Source organism: Coregonus clupeaformis, chromosome 9 (assembly GCF_020615455.1).
Source record: "Coregonus clupeaformis isolate EN_2021a chromosome 9, ASM2061545v1, whole genome shotgun sequence".
NCBI lineage: Eukaryota > Metazoa > Chordata > Actinopteri > Salmoniformes > Salmonidae > Coregonus > Coregonus clupeaformis.
The window spans coordinates 57,264,662-57,282,626 of NC_059200.1; the positions used below are offsets into that span (position 1 = coordinate 57,264,662).

The 17,965-nt window shown below is 40.7% G+C and overlaps 1 protein-coding gene across 4 annotated transcripts in view; it reads left to right on the plus strand.

The window, feature by feature from the left end:
- Positions 1-11,536: 11,536 nt before the first annotated feature.
- The window catches only part of LOC121574130 (lissencephaly-1 homolog B-like), a 34,322-nt gene continuing 27,893 nt past the window's right edge, over positions 11,537-17,965 (plus strand). For 2 of the 4 annotated variants that reach the window (XM_041886740.2, XM_041886739.2), the window contains exon 1: positions 11,537-12,124. The gene's annotated coding sequence lies outside the window, so the exon portion shown is untranslated. Of the gene's footprint in view, positions 12,125-12,148; positions 12,241-17,965 lie in introns of those variants that run through there. The other 2 variants (XM_041886742.2, XM_041886741.2) reach the window with 2 other exon arrangements.

Consider the following 17,965-nt stretch of genomic DNA (forward strand, 5'->3'; position numbering starts at 1 on the left):
TATCTCACAGTGTGAGCATTCGAATGTGTCTTTGGATCATAACCCTAGTCTAATGCCATGGTCTAGTTTTCCTCAGGGAAATGTCTAAAGGCATACAACAATGAATTCATACATTCATAAATAAACACTAACAGATGAAATCCAAATGAAGTAAACCATTTCAATGAAACAATCCATGCTATCCATCAGTAAGGAAACCTCATCTTGCACTCTGTATAGGCAGAACTGTCCTAGAAATTAAATGTTACAGATGTTTTCTTTTTTGTACAAACTTTGAGAATAAAGTACATCTTTGACATGGCATGTGATGTGTGTTGTTTTTTATATTCATGATTAGTCACTTAAATTGGTTGAAAAATTGTATGGTTGAGAGGGATGAGGCAAAAAGAATGGCAAATAAGTCTGGCTGCAAAACCGATTGGCAAACGTATTGCAAATTGAGAAATCATGTGACTAAACTGAATAAAAAGAAGAAGAAACAACGATAAATGACATAAAGAATGATTGTAAAAAGCTTTGGAGCACCTTAAATGAAATTTTGGGAAAAAAGGCAAACTCAGCTCCATCATTTATTGAATCAGATTGCTAATTCATCACAAAACCAACTGATATTGCCAGCTACTTTAATAATTTTTTTTATTGGCAAGATTAGCAAACTTAGGCATGACATGCCAGCAACAACTGCTGACACTACACATCCAAGTATATCTGACCAAATTATGAAAGACAAGCATTGTAATTTTGAATTCCATAAAGTGAGTATGGAAGAGGTTAAGAAATGTATGTTGTCTATCAACAATGACAAGCCACCGGGGTCTGACAACTTGGATGGAAAATTACTGAGGATAATAGCGGACAATATTGTCTATGGCTTTCTGGATGATACAGTCCAATGAATTACTTACAAGGCTCGTAGTCTGCGTCTTGCTTTGACAACCGAGGATGAGGATGAAGAAGACTGGGTAAAAGTGAGTGGGATATCCAAAAGGGAACTAATTTTCATTGGAGCTCAGTGAAGATCTAGCATCCCATTGGCACATAACAGATTGGATAGACTGTCCTTGCCCCAATCTTATTCTCATCAAGGGTGGTGTGAAATTATTAAACATGTATTTTCTCTCTTCCCTGTTCAAGTCAATATGTATTCTAGGTGGCGTGGAACATGTGAGTGATCATTGTTCCAGATGAGGGACTGTTGGAAACTGATTGACTTGAGCATGTTTTAGTATTTAAGTAGCCTAGCAGTAGTGATTAACGTGTTATGGGTTAGATGGAATGATCTATGTGCAAATGTATTTGTGGCCGGACGCAAAGTGCAAAAGGGGCCTGTCTCTGAGACAGAATGTTTCCATAAGTGTGAGATAGGAGGTATATGATAGAGCTAATACTATAGATTGTGAACTATTGCCCTATAACATTTTCTTATAACTTCACTGCTTTATATTATTGCATTCTCTCTATGTTTAGCATCATGATATTCACTTGAATATGAATGGGTTGCTTATTCTCAAATAGCTCTTTGTGTACGAGTCTGGATAATTAACAATAGACTGAGGAAAGGTGCAAGAATGTGTACTCCCTACTGATAAGAAGACCGGTTGGGAGTATCTGAAAGATTCAGTCCTAGATCTTATCGGTGAACCACAAGGGCAATGGGAGATCAGGAGCAGGAGACAGATTCAATGACAGGGGGGTGAAGTGAAAATGATATGGCGTGGGAACACCTTTTGTAACCTGCTGCCTGACGGGGGAAGTCTGGGTGATGAGGTGTTTTATAGCCTTCATTTTTGTGGACCCCCAGCAGAACAGTATCCCAAAGGTGTAGAGTCAGGCTAAGGGAGAGTGGGTATCGTCATGTTATCAAACTTCATTTTTTTGCCATATATGATTATGCATAGTTTAACTAATTACTAATACTTGTCATATTTTGTGTTTTCTTTATTTAAATCAACTGAGAATATTAATCATGTTTTATTTTCTGTTCATTCATGAGTAATTTCAAAGTTTATATGTTGAACAGTATGGAGTTACTATTCAAAAAGGAGGGCCTGTTGGATTCTAGCTTGAAATGTACTTATTCATGCTACCAGACTAGAACTTATTGATTACTTTGCATGTATAAGGAACGTATATGTTGGGGTCAATGGAGGGTGGATAAGAACTAGGTGTATGGAAAGTTACTGTGTGAGGAAGGGGGAGTGCAGAAAGTTTACATTCGGTCAAAACATGGTATTGTTAAATCTTATGGCTCCTAAGGAGGGAAGCAAAGGGCAACAGTCTGGTTTCAGTCACTGATAAGGTAGGACAGCCGTGGATTAGGGAGGAGAGAGGAATTTGGCCTGAGGTCAGATGAAGTGAGAAGGAATGGTCCTATTACACACGCATATACTTCCATGCCCAATAAGGTTCTAGCATGAGGCAGGGCCATGACTACACAAGTGTAAGGAACCAATGTCTAGATGTTCAAGGAGTTGACTCCGCCTAGTAGGAGGGTATAAATATGCAGCTCTGGAAAAAATTAAGAGACCACTGCAAATTGTTCTTAAATCAGAATCTCTACATGTATGACAGCCATTCCATTCCAGTGTCTGTTGAATTCCAACACAGGCACACCTCATTCTACTGAATTAGGTACTGATTAGGTGATCATCTGAACCAAATCTTATTTAACGAGGAAAAGTATAAAAACCACTGCTGTGGTCATCACTATCCTCTTGTAATAGGACCAGCTGGATGGCAAAAACAGTGCTAATAGTACCTCAAAAGTAATATTAATCAAAAAATAACTATTGCCCATGCCAAAAGAGTTGAAAAGGAAAGTTTTGAGTGAGGAAAAGAAGGGTTCAATTCTTGCTTTACTGGCAGAGGGATACAGTGAGCGTCAGGTTGCTTCCATCCTTAAAATTTCAAAGACGGCGGTTCATAAGAACAAGGTCAAGCAGCAGACATTGGGGACAACAAAGCTACAGACCGGCAGAGGGCGGAAACAACTCTACTGACCGGGATGACCGCCAACTCATTCGAATGTCACTCAACAACCGTAGGATGACATCAAGTGACCTACAAAAAGAATGGCAAACGGCAGCTGGGGTGAAGTGCATGGTGAGGACGTTTCGAAACAGGCTCCTAGGGCAGAGCTGAAGTCGTGCAAAGCTAGAAAAAAGCCCCTCATCAATGAGAAGCAAAGAAAAGCCAGGCTGAGGTTTGCAAAAGACCATAAGGATTGGACCGTAGAGGACTGGAGTAAGGTCATCTTCTCTGATGAGTCCAATTTTCAGCTTTGCCCAACACCTGGTCGTCTAATGGTTAGACGGAGACCTGGAGAGGCCTACAAGCCACAGTGTCTTGCACCCACTGTGAAATTTGGTGGAGGATCGGTGATGATCTGGGGGTGCTTCAGCAAGGCTGGAATCGGGCAGATTTGTCTTTGTGAAGGACACATGAATCAAGCCACATACAAGTTTGTCCTGGAAGACAACTTACTTCCTTTTGCTCTGACATTGTTCGCCAACTCTATCAGGTCAATCAAGGTGTGGATGGAGGACCACCAGATCAAGATCCTGTAATGGCCAGCCCAATCTCCAGACCTAAACCCATTGAAAACTTCTGGAATGTGATCAAGAGGAAGATGGACGGTCACAAGCCATCAAACAAAGCCGAGCTGCTTGAATTTTTGCGCCAGGAGTGGCATAAAGTCACCCAACATCAATATGAAAGACTGGTGGAGAGCATGCCAAGACGCATGAAAGCTTTGATTGAAAATCAGGGTTATTCCACCAAATTTTGATTTCTGAACTCTTCCTAAGTTAAAACATTAGTATTGTGTTGTTTAAAAATGAACATGAACTTATTTTCTTTGCATTATTTGAGGTCTGACAACACTGCATCTTTTTTGTTATTTTGACCAGTTGTCATTTTCTGAAAATAAATGCTCTAAATGACAATATTTGTATTTGGAATTTGGGAGATATGTTGTCAGTAGTTTATAGAATAGAACAAAAATGTGAATTTCACCCAAACACATACCTATAAATAGTAAAACCAGAGAAACTTATATTTTTGCAGTGGTCTCTTAATTTTTTTCCAGAGCTGTATGTGCTTGTGTAAACATGTCTTTGTAGCTGTATGACCCAGTGGGTGAAAAAAGTTGGTTTGAGCTTTTTCTAGTTGTCTGTGAGTTTTTACTCTGTTTCTTCAGAACCTAACATTACGCATATTATTCATTCATTGTGGAAATAAATTAAGATATATAAAATATATATATATACACACACACGAAGTCGGAAGTTTACATACACCTTAGCCAAGTACATTTAAACTCAGTTTTTCAAAATTCCTGACATTTAATCCTAGTAAAAAATTCCCTGTCTTAGGTCAGTTAGGATCAACACTTTATTTTAGAATGTGAAATGTCAGAATAATAGTAGAGAGAATGATTTATTTCAGCTTTTATTTATTTCATCACATTCCCAGTGGGTCAGAAGTTTACATACACTCAATTAGTATTTGGTAGCATTGCCTTTAAATTGTTTAACTTGGGACAAACATTTTGTGTAGCCTTCCACAAGTTTCCCACAATAGGTTGGGTGAATGTTGGCCCATTCCTCCTGACAGAGCTGGTGTAACTGAGTCAGGTTTGTAGGCCTCCTTGCTCGCACATGCTTTTTCAGTTCTGCCCACACATTTTCTATAGAATTGAGGTCAGGGCTTTGTGATGGCCACTCCAATACCTTGACTTTGTTGTCCTTAAGCCATTTTGCCACAACTTTGGAAGTATGCTTGGGGTCATTGTCCATTTGGAAAACATTGTTGACATTGATGAATCATACTGTACTGTTTGAAACATGGAAGTTAATGTCAGGATTGTGAATGAAATCATGAATATGTTGATTAATTGGGTTAACGTATTAGCTTATTAGTAAGTATATACATTTGAAGTATTGGGTGATATTGATATGGATGGTTAGAGTCGTAAATATTTATGTTGATAGGCAAGTACGTAATTGGTTTTCATATGATCTGATTTTGGTTGAATTCTTAAAGCATGAATAGTTTAGGGATGTAATGATTAAACAGGGAGTGAAAATAGAGTGTTATAATGTGTATGCCATATCAGGTATATTAGTAGAACAAAGTAGGAGTTGAACATTGTATCTATTAACAGTCTTGGATTTTTAAGCAATTGGGTCTGAGATGTAACTCATTAGACTATGTAAGTGATAATCACATAGCATTGGATGCTATTATAGTAGATAAAGAGGGAATTATGTGATTATATGGGGGATACATGTTGACAATTAAGATTAGGAAGGTATTGGGAATTTAAATAAAGCTATGGGAAATATTAGAGACATATAGGAAGGTATGTTTTTAACCAGGACAGAATCATTTATAACTGACATTTACATTTACATTTTTAGTCATTTAGCAGACGCTCTTATCAAGAGCGACTTACATGAGCAATTAGGGTTAAGTGCCCCGCTCAAGGGCACATCGACAGATTTTTCACCTAGTCGGCTTGGTTTTCCGACATAATATAGGTACAGCAGATCCCCTTGTTGTACGGGACACTTTTAAAATGTGCCTTTAGAGGCCATGCAATTCAATACTGATATTTAAACAAAAGCAATTTAGGTCAAAATAATTAATATTAACAAAGGAAAGAGGGACTAACAGTACAGATAGATGGCAATAAAAACTGTACCATAGAGGCACAGAATACGTTAGAGGAAAACCAAAACCAAATGGAGGAACTTATTCAAGAAAGATCAAGTGTAATATATCATAAAAATAAAGCGAACTGGATGGAATATGGGGGAAAATGCACCAAATTATTTTTTAATCTTCAACATAGAAATGCTACCAAAAAGAATGTACTGCAAACTTGTTACAAATGACGGAGTCACCCATGATTCACCAAACAATATTTTGAAAGAGGAAGCAAAGTACTTTAAGCATATGTTTGTTTCAGTCTCCTCCATCTCCACTAACCGAAGTTAGGTGACTACTTCATGAAGCTGGTCGAGAGAATGCCAAGAGTGTGCAAAGCTGTCATCAAGGCAAAGGGTGGCTACTTTGAAGAATCTCAAATATATTATGATTTGTTTAACACTCTTTACTACATGATTCCATGTGTTATTTCACTGTTTTGATGTCTTCACTATTATTCTACAATGTAGAAAATAGTAAAAAATAAAGAAAAATCCATGAATGAGTAGGTGTCCAAACTTTTGACTGGTGCTGTATATATACACAGTGCATTCAGAAAGTATTCAGACCCCCCCCCAGCCTTTTTCTAAAAATAATTTAATCAATGTTTTTCCTCGTCAAACTACACATAATACCCCATAATGACAAAGCGAAAACAGGTTTTTAAAAAATGAATACAAACTGAAATACCTTATTTACATAAGTATTCAGGCCCTTTGCTATGAGACTCGAAATTGAGCTCAGGTGCATCCTGTTTCCATTGATCATCCTTGATATTTCTACAACTTGATTAGAGTCCACCTGTGGTAAATTCAATTGATTTGACATGATTTGCAAAGGCACACACCTGTCTATATAAGATCCCACAGTAGACAGTGCATGTCAGAGCAAAAACCAAGCCATGAGGTGGAAGGAATTGTCCGTAGAGCTCCGAGACAGATTGTGTCGAGGCACAGATCTGGGGAAGGGTACCAAAAAATGTCTGCAGCATTGAAGGTCCCCAAGAAAACAGTCTCCAACATTCTTAAATGGAAGAAGTTTGGAACCACCAAGACTCTTCCTAGAGCTGAAACTGAGCAATCATGGAAGAAGGGACTTGGTCAGGGAGGTGACCAAGAACCCGATGGTCACTCTGACAGAGCTCCAGAGTTCCTCCGTGTAGATGGGAGAACCTTCCAGAAGGAAAACCATCTCTGCAGCACTCCACCAATCAGGCCTTTATGGTAGAGTTGCCAGACGGAAGCCACTCCTCAGTAAAAGGCACAGGACAGCCCGCTTGGAGTTTGCCAAAAGGCACTTAAAGGATTCAGACCATGAGAAGCAAGATTCTCTGGTCTGATCAAACTAAGATTGAACTCTTTGGCCTGAATGCCAAGCTTCACGTCTGGATGAAACCTGGCACCAACACTATGGTGAAGCATGGTGGTGGCAGCATCATGCTGTGGGGATGTTGTTCAGCGGCAGGGACTGGGAGACTAGTCAGGATCGAGGGAAAGATGAACCGAGCAAAGTACAGAGAGATCCTTGATGAAAACCTGCTCCAGAGCGCTCAGGACCTCAGACCGGGGTGAAGGTTTACCTTCAAACAGGACAACAACCCCAAGCACACAGCCAAGACAACACAGGAGTGGCTTCGGGACAAGAGCGTCTGCTAAATGACTTAAATGTAAATGTAATTTTATTTTATTTTTTATTTATCTAACCTTTATGTAACCAGGTAAGCCAGTTGAGAACAAGTTCTCATTTACAACTGCGACCTGGCCAAGATAAAGCAAAGCAGTGCGATAAAAACAACAACACAGAGTTACATATGGGGTAAACAAAACATAAAGTCAAAAATACAACAGAAAATAGAAAATATATATACAGTGTGTGCAAATGTAGCAAGTTATGGAGGTAAGGCAATAAATAGGCCATAGTGCAAAATAATTAACACTGGAATGATCGATGTGCAAGAGATGATGTGCAAATAGAGATGTGCAAATGAGCAAAATAAATAACAATATGGGGATGAGGTAGTTGGGTGGACTAATTTCAGATGGGCTGTGTACAGGTGCAGTGATCGGTAAGGTGCTCTGACAACTGATGCTTAAAGTTAGTGAGGGAGATAAGTGTCTCCAGCTTCAGAGATTTTTGCAGTTCGTTCCAGTCATTAGCAGCAGAGAACAGGAAGGAATGGCGGCCAAAGGAGGTGTTGGCTTTGGGGATGACCAGTGAGATATACCTGCTGGAGCGCATACTACGGGTGGGTGTTGCTATGGTGACCAATGAGCTAAGATAAGGCAGGGATTTGCCTAGCAGTGATTTATAGATGGCCTGGAACCAGTGGGTTTGGCGACGAATATGTAGTGAGGACCAGCCAACAAGAGCGTACAGCTCACAGTGGTGGGTAGTATATGGGACTTTGGTGACAAAACGGATGGCACTGTGATAGACTACATCCAATTTGCTGAGTAGAGTGTTGGAGGCTATTTTGTAAATGACATCGCCGAAGTCAAGGATCGTTAGGATAGTCAGTTTTACGAGGGCATGTTTGGCAGCATGAGTGAAGGAGGCTTTGTTGCGAAATAGGAAGCAGATTCTGGATTTAACTTTGGATTGGAGATGCTTAATGTGAGTCTGGAATGAGAGTTTACAGTGTAACCAGACACCTAGGTATTTGTAGTTGTCCACATACTCTAGGTCAGACCCGTCGAGAGTAGTGATTCTAGTCGGATGGGCGGGTGCCAGCAGAGTTCGATTGAAGAGCATGCATTTAGTTTTACTTGTGTTTAAGAGCAGTTGGAGGCTACGGAAAGAGTGTTGTATGGCATTGAAGCTCGTTTGGAGGTTTGTTAACACAGTGTCCAATGAAGAGCCAGATGTATAGAAAATGGTGTTGTCTGCGTAGAGGTGGATCTGAGAATCATCAGCAGCAAGAGCGACATCATTGATATACACAGAGAAAAGAGTCGGCCCAAGAATTGAACCCTGTGGCACCCCCATAGACACTGCCATAGGTCCAGACAACAGGCCCTCAGATTTGACACATTTAACTCTATCTGAGAAGTAGTTGGTGAACCAGGCGAGGCAGTCATTTGAGAAACCAAGGCTATTTAGTCTGCCAATAAGAATGCGGTGGTTGACAGAGTCGAAAGCCTTGGCCAGGTTGATGAAGACGGCTGCACAGTACTGTCTATTATCGATTGTGGTTATAATATCGTTTAGGACCTTGAGCGTGGCTGAGGTGCACCCATGACCAGCTCGGAAACCGGATTGCATAGCGGAGAAGGTACGGTGTGATTCGAAATGGTCGGTGATCTGTTTGTTAACTTGGCTTTCAAAAACGTTCGAAAGGCAGGGCAGGATGGATATAGGTCTGTAACAGCTTGGATCTAGAGTGTCACCCCCTTTGAAGATGATGGTCAAACCCACCTATGTGAAGCTAGACACAAGGATTAGCCTTCAAAATAAAAGTATCTAATTGAAAGTGCTCCAAATGAATCCAAATAGTGCCATAATGGAATAGATCATGCTAAACGAGGTTGGAATGTTATATAAATTCAACAAAAGACAATCATTTGTTAATTTGACAAAAATCTGTTTAAATCACACTGCGGATGTATTAAACTTTAGAATTGCATTGGAGGCATACTTATTTCACTGTACAGCCTTACCTATGGATTGTGGATCAATGAAATGCGGTATCAGTCTACTCAGTGACACCCACAGAACATTAGCTGTTATTGCAGGTCTCTGAAACCACTGTGAAATTAACCAAATGTATTGTACCAGTCAACCTACTATGTGTATTGAACACTATTCCAGAGGAAAAAGAATACAACGTGGATGTTTTGGAGTCTGATAACAGCGCAATATGAATGTCAATATGCACAATAGGCTGACTGGGGAGGTGATTTCCCACAGCCTAAGTCCTGCTACGATGCTAATATTTGCGTAAACCCTTCACAGTTGTGTTCTGTGGGTGTCACCGAGTTGACTGATCCCCCATTTCAATGCTCCACATTCCAACACTCCAACCTTATTTAACATTATCTAGTCTAAATATGGCATGATTCCACCAATAGTAACCATTTGCGTCACTTTCAAAGAGGGACTTTTGTTTTGAAGGTGAACCGCAAATTCCACTATTGTGGCTAATCTTTATTGTGGCTATCTCACAACACATAAGCCGGTCAGGTCAAACCTCACTGTTCTGCCCTCACAATGTGTAAGCTACAAAGCTTGGCAAACAGTTTACACTCTTCCAATAAAGAATCAGGAGGCACTGGTATCTTTTAAGAATCTTTAGTAGAATATATTTTGTTTTGTAAAACTGTAACAGAAAGGACAAAATGTATTAGAAAAGTCACTATATATATATATTCACACAAATGGATACAAATAAAGAACAGCATTTCTATCACGAGCTAGCAACAGGAAAACAAGACTAGCTAGCCAACATGACTGTGAAGAAATGACTATTTACATCACATGAAAGGTGCCACAAAACACATACACACAATCTAAGGGTCCATATAGCTTAATAACTATGCTTTAGCTCTGTCACAAGAGATATCTGAACACTTAATTTGCTAACTTTCGGTTCAGAGCTATTTCCTGTCAGAACAATCCAAGCAACGACAGACAGACAAGCTCTATTTTTCCATCTTCTAGGCCTTGGTTAAAGATGTTTTGCTAATTCAAATTGTGTTTCTATAATATTTATATGTTTTTTACATGTTTATTCTAGTTTTCTAAGTTCCGATGATGCTAAGCTAATTGCGCTAACTATCGCCCATTCACTTAACATTGTGCGTTAGCATGCAAGCTACCGGTTCGTGACGGAATTTAGCTTCTTTGGATTTGGGACGTATCTAGCTGTTTTAAGTGTTCAGATATGGAAAAATAGAGCTTGTCTGTCTGTTGTTGCTTGGATTGTTCTGACAGGAAATAACTCTGAACCGAAAGTTAGCAAATACAAAGTTACAGTACCCAATTTCGCCACTAGATGCCAACATAGGACAATTTAATACTTTGCACAGAAGTACAGCTACCAGAACACTCACTAGCTAGCTGGCTGCTTTTAACGTTAGCTTTGGGCAACAGGGTTAAGTAGCTGGCTAGCTAGGTATTTTCATGAACTAAAGTTCGATTTCCATAGGAGAACAACAAGTGGCTACCTAGCTAATATTTACTCACATGGATTCCTAAATAATTGCTGAGAATATTGAAAATGACTGCAGTTTCTACTGGTCATTGTTTTCAGGCTGCTTGCATTGGCGGATACCACGCTAAGCTAGCTAGTTACCCCGGACGTTTCTAATAACATCTGTATCAAAGATATTTGCACAACTTTTTGATCCTGCTCTTACTTAAAATGCTCACACCAACGTTGTCCCATTTGGTCGAACAAATAAATGCCCTATTACCAACGTGGTATTGTAAACACATCGATGCCGGTGTGTGTGCTTGTTTGCAGACTTTTTTGTACAGCTTTGACAGTGCTACTGATCGTAGTGGTGGCGCTTGGCTTGCACGTGCAAATTCAGCACACACAACATTCTATAATATAATTGTTTTTTTTGACGTGTCAAATTAAAAGCTTATTTGACGCGTCAACTAGTCTTATTTTATGTCTATTTTTTGATATGCAAAGACCCAAATGGGGTTCCATGGTGGGCAGCAACTTCCTTATATTTGATTGATGGAACAATCCAGCCAATGGCTGCAGCCATAGGCGGCTGTGATTTTGTCAGAGGGAACTTGTTGGTCAGGAGTAAAAGGTCCTGCCCCCAGAGCCATCGTGTCTTTTCTCTTACAGACAAATTACAAGCAAAAACATGTGATGGATTTACAACTACAAACCATTTTGCCACAAATTAGATGTTACATTTGTTTCAAAAATCCGAGCTCGCAGATTCGGCATAGGCAAATATTTTTTATTCACAGAAAAAGATTCACGATTCGCAGTTTAGTAAATGAGTTGCATGCTTGCAAATCGTATTGAACGTATTCAAATGTCAAATTACAATTTTGCGACATTACATTTTTCACACATGATACAAGCTTGCGAAATTAACTAACACATTTGTGAATCGTATTTGCAACTACGAATCTCATTGTGAGACCACGAAATTCAACATACAAATTTGCATACTTTAGAATCCAATGTAATCCCAAACCTTTCCTTCAGCACCATTTCGTTTGTGCGCGCCGTGCGTTCACCGCCTGCGAAGCAATGCCAGCGCGTACCCGCCGTCCGGAGGCAAATGCGGTAGTGATACTTCAGTGGTACTGACGTACTGAAATAAAGGAGGAGAAAATAAGATTGACCCTGCTGAGTGATCGGACATCTCCTAAGCAAAAACAAAACATTTGATCCCCTATTTTTTATCACAGAATATGGACTATGAGACAGATCATACATAGAAGGGTGAGTTGATCTTATTTTGCCATAAAACGAAGCGGTAATGATTACGATGTGGCTGCAGGTTTTTTGCGCCTCCCGTCTCTGTCTCAAAATGGCGAAGAGGCCGTTACAGCAACAAGGTTGGGAAATTGATTCTTGTAACTAAATAATGACATTATCTTGCCCTGATACATGTATCTTATGTTGCCTCACAGCATTTTTTGTCCATGGCATTTGCAAATTTGGTAACTTGGTTAGTTAGCTCTCACATCGAGTGTGTTTACATGGAACGTTAGTTAGCTGGATTTTAAACATTGCTAGCTAGCGTTAGTATAGCAATTAACCACGGTTCAGTTGGTTCAAATTAAAAGTCGGAAGGTGGAATTATTTATTAAAATCACAGAACTATAACGTTAACTAGCTAAATTCTGTTGAGACGACAATGTCATGTTTGGCGAGAGGACTTTGGCAAGAAAATGCTAACGAACCGCTTCAATTTCGGTCTGAGCTAACCAGCTGCATTACGTTAGCCAACCCGTTAGGTAGGTAGTTAGCTAGTAAGCTGGAAGGGCGTGTTAATTTGTAATTGCTGCAACCTTATCCCAGGTTGTTAACTAGATAGCTAACGTTACCCGTATAGCTAGCTATTCAAGTTCAAATTCCTTCAATGCTAATAAGCTGCATATTTTAGTTTCACCTTTGCAGTAATGCAAATGTTTAATCTTGCTAAGGAGTTGTCTACGTGTGTAACGTTAACCAGTAACGTTAGCTACCTAGCTAGCCTTTTGGAAAGTCAGCAGACTGCTAATGTCAAGTAAGGTTAGCTAGCTATCTAACTGCGGTAGCTAGCAAACTCATTTGCTGTTTACGTAAACTAACTAAATTAGTAACATCAAATACTTTCTGGGTTTGATTCCTTGAGCATATCTTCAAGTCGATCGAGGCTTAAATGGTCTGACTGTCCTAAATAAAACACTCCTTTCATGTGGAGTTCTCCCATTGAGGCCTTGCTTTGGCTGTCGTTCATCATAAATAACGTTACACAGAACGTGGTCCTCTGGTAGGCTGGTGGGGGGGATACCTAGGAAGACAGAGGTCCAACTCCGCAGAAAATCTGTCTTCCTCCAGCAGGTGGGATTTTTGTCGGTGTTTCGCCCACCAAGGAAGGAGTTTTTGTATGGCGCTCAATGAGTGTCGAATTTGGTCCCCCAAAAAATTAATGGCTTATTTTGTCGTAACGCATACGTTGTTAGGAGTGTACTAATATAAGTAGGACACGTGACATAGGGTCAACTTTGAGACAAAATACTTTATATTGATGTGATGAGGCTATTAGGATCCCCATTAGCCGACGTCAATTGCGACAGCTAGTCTTACTGAGGTTCTGAAAAAGAGATTACAGACAACATTTACATTTACATTTTAGTCATTTAGCAGACGCTCTTATCCAGAGCGACTTACAGGAGCAATTAGGGTTAAGTGCCTTGCTCAAGGGCACATTAACGTCATTTAGCAGACGCTCTTAGCCAGAGCGACTCACAAATTGGTGCGTTCACCCTATAGCCAGTGGGATAACCACTTTACAATTGGGGGGGGGTAGAAGGATTCCTTTATCCTATCCCAGGTATTCCTTAAAGAGGTGGGGTTTCAAATGTCTCCGGAAGGTGGTGAGTGACTCCGCTGTCCTGGCGTCGTGAGGGAGCTTGTTCCACCATTGGGGTGCCAGAGCAGCGAACAGTTTTGACTGGGCTGAGCGGGAACTATGCTTCCGCAGAGGAAGGGAGCCAGCAGGCCAGAGGTGGATGAGCGCAATGCCCTCGTTTGGGTGTAGGGACTGATCAGAGCCTGAAGGTACAGAGGTGCCGTTCCCCTCACTGCTCCATAGGCAAGCACCATGGTCTTGTAGCGGATGCGAGCTTCAACTGGAAGCCAGTGGAGTGTGCGGAGGAGGGGGGTGACGTGAGAGAACTTGGGAAGGTTGAACACCAGACCGGCTCGCGGCATTCTGGATGAGTTGTAGGGGTTTAATGGCACAGGCAGGGAGGCCAGCCAACAGCGAGTTGCAGTAGTCCAGACGGGAGATGACAAGTGCCTGGATTAGGACCTGTGCCGCTTCCCGTGTAAGGCAGGGTCGTACTCTCCGAATGTTGTAGAGCATGAACCTGCAGGAGCGGGTCACCGCCTTGATGTTGGCGGAGAACGACAGGGTGTTGTCCAGGGTCACGCCTAGGCTCTTCGCACTCTGGGAGGAGGACACAGCGGAGTTGTCAACCGTGATGGCGAGATCATGGAACGGGCAGTCCTTCCCCGGGAGGAAGAGCAGCTCCGTCTTGCCAGGGTTCAGCTTGAGGTGGTGATCCGTCATCCATACTGATATGTCTGCCAGACATGCAGAGATGCGATTCGCCACCTGGTTATCAGAAGGGGGAAAGGAGAAGATTAGTTGTGTATCGTCAGCGTAGCAATGATAGGAGAGACCATGTGAGGATATGACAGAGCCAAGTGACTTGGTGTATAGGGAGAAAAGGAGAGGGCCTAGAACTGAGCCTTGGGGGACACCAGTGGTGAGAGCACGTGGTGCGGAGACAGCTTCTCGCCACGCCACTTGGTAGGAAGCGACCGGTCAGGTAGGACGCAATCCAGGGAGTGAGCCGCGCCGGAGATGCCCAGCTCGGAGAGGGTGGAGAGGAGGATCTGATGGTTCACAGTATCAAAGGCAGCAGACAGGTCTAGAAGGACAAGAGCAGAGGAGAGAGAGTTAGCTTTAGCAGTGCGGAGAGTCTCCGTGACACAGAGGAGAGCAGTCTCAGTTGAATGACCAGTCCTGAAACCTGATTGGTTTGGATCAAGAAGACAAGACTACCATTTACATACATACATTTAAATTCATTAACATGTAGTGTGTATGCATCTATCAGTTACACATACATGTCAGTACATAATAATAATAATAATAATAATAATATGCCATTTAGCAGACGCTTTTATCCAAAGAGACTTACAGTCATGTGTGCATACATTTTTACGTATGGGTGGTCCCGGGGATCGAACCCACTACCCTGGCGTTACAAGCACCATGCTCTACCAATTGAGCTACAGAGGACCACGATGCATACATACACACAACAAGTAGGTCACATGGGGGAGAGGCGTTGTGCCATAAGGTGTGTGTTTATTTGTTTTTTAAAACCCGGTTTGCTGTTCACTTGCGCTATATAAGATGGAAGGGAGTTCCATGCACTCATGGCTCTGTATAATACTGTACGTTTCCTTGAGTTTGTTCTGGACCTGGGGACTGTGAAAAGACTGGTGGGGTGTGTGTGTGTGTGTAAATTGACTATGCAAACAATTAGGAATTTCCAACACATTAATGTTTCTTATAAAAACAAGAAGTGATGCAGCAAAGAGAAACTGGCATGCATAGTATTGATATTAGCCCTCTGATTACAATGAAGAGCAAGACATGCAGCTCTGTTCTGGGCCAGCTGCAGCTGAACTAGGTCTTTCTTTGCAGCACTTGACCATATGACTAGACAATAATCAAGATAAGATACAACTAGAGCCTGCAGGACTTGCTTTGTGGAGTATGGTGTCAAAAAAGCAGAGCATCTCTTTATTACGGACAGACCTCTCCCAATCTTTACAGCCATTGAATCTATATGTTTTGACCATGACAGTTTACAATCTAAGTTAACACCAAGTCATTTAGTCTCCTCAACTTGTTCAACAGCCACACCATTCATTACCAGATTCAGCTGAGGTCTAGAACTTAAGGAATGATTTCTACCAAATACAGTGCTCTTAGTTTTAGAGATGTTCAGGACCAGTTTATTTGTGGCCACCCATTCCAAAACAGACTGCAGCTCTTTGTTAAGGGTTTCAGTGACTTCATTAGCTGTGGTTGCTGATGCGTATATGGTTGAATCATCAGCATACATGGACACACATGCTTTGTTTAATGCCAGTGGCAGGTAATTGGTAAAAATAGAAAATAGTATAGAGGTCCTAGAGAGCTGCCCTTCAGTACACCACACTTGACATGTTTGACATTAGAGAAGCTTCCATTAAATAACTTTCTGAGTTCTATTAGATAGTTCTGGATCTGGGAAATTCCATAGTAAGGTCAACCTGAGCATAAAAAAATATTAAACTACTTTCATATTTACCTTGAATGTGTGTGTTTTGAAGTACAGACAACAGTTGGCCTTTATATTTTCCAAATGTAGTGTTATTACTACAAGGTAGGATACAAAGTTTCAAAATAAGGCTTTTCAGAGAACCAGATTTCATAGCTTTTGGCAATGGCTCACAGAACTTGTTTTGGTACTCGCATCTGTCCCCCTGTGTTTCTGACCAAGTCAGAAGGTTAATGAAACAATATCAAACTCAATTTAGTCCATTGAGTGCTAGTATATAATTTTATAATCTAGTAAAGATAGAATGCTGATTTGGACAGGCAGTGGCACATCCGTAACGTTTTTGAAGAAAGGTTATTGTAGATGCGTTTAGAGTATGATTGTATTCAAACTTTCTATGCAAAGCTAACTTTCATCAAGGGCTTAGGTGATGTGTGATTGGTTTATTTTCTCTCTTTATCAGTACACGTTCTAAGCATAACGGATGTGACTGTTACGGAAGCTTCATAAAATGATAATGGACTCACTAGTCAGCATCACTGCATAACGCGATCATGATAAAATGTTCATGCACTTCTTACTGCTTCCGAAGTGTATTTATGTTAGCCAGCTAGCTTGCTATCTTAATCTATCGATCTGTGTAAGTGATCCATTTTGGGTGTACTCACGTTCTCATATGAACTGCAATGATGCGTTGTTCTGCTAACCGGAGCATTGCATGTGATCACATGGCATAATAAAGGTCTTAAATTCATAACATAATTAAGGTCTTAAAAATCCATAAGAAACTTTCACCAGTCATGCTGAGTTTGTTTACTTCCTGAGTAAGTACGGGTACAACCAGTGACAATATTGGTCTGTGACTGTGTGGTCTGCCCTGTGGCGTGAGAGGCACTCGCACACTTGAGAACTGCAGCTGTCAAGCCTGAGGTGATTTACGATCTGACAAGGAATGGACTAAAGTGCAAACCCTGTGCCATTGGTAGGTTAAAATGTCTTTTTTTACCCTTTCACATAATGAAAATGAAGAATGGTTTTAACCCTTCATAGGAAATACATCAACATAATGACATATGTCAAGATATAGTAGAGATGAGTGAGGAATTACATTTTCGTCATTTAGCAGACGCTCTTATCCAGAGCGACTTACAAATTGGAAAATGAGTGCAGCTAGCTCAAATAAACGTATCAATCGTCAAGGGTTAGGAGTATATCAGTGGAGACTGAGGGGAGGACGGCTCATTATAATGGCTGGAACGGAGTAAATGGAATGGTTTCAAACACATGGAAAATCATGTGTTCGATGTATTTGATACCATTCCGCTCCTGTGGAGTGTATTTGGAAAGTATTCAGACCCCTTCCCTTTTTCCACATTTTGTTACGTTACAGCCATATTCTAAAATGGATTATATATATATATATATATATATATATATATATATATATATATATATATATATATATATATATATATATATATATATATATATATTCATATCACATCAATCTACACACAATACCCCATAATGACAAAGTGAAAACATTTTACATAATTATTCACACCCTTTATGAGACTCGAAATTGAGCTCAGTTGCATCCTGTTTCCATTGATCATCCTTGACATGTTTGTACAACTTGATTGGAGGCCTCCTGTGGTAAATTCAATTGATTGGGCATGATTTGGAAAGGCACACACCTGTCTATATGGTCCCACAGTTGACGGTGCAT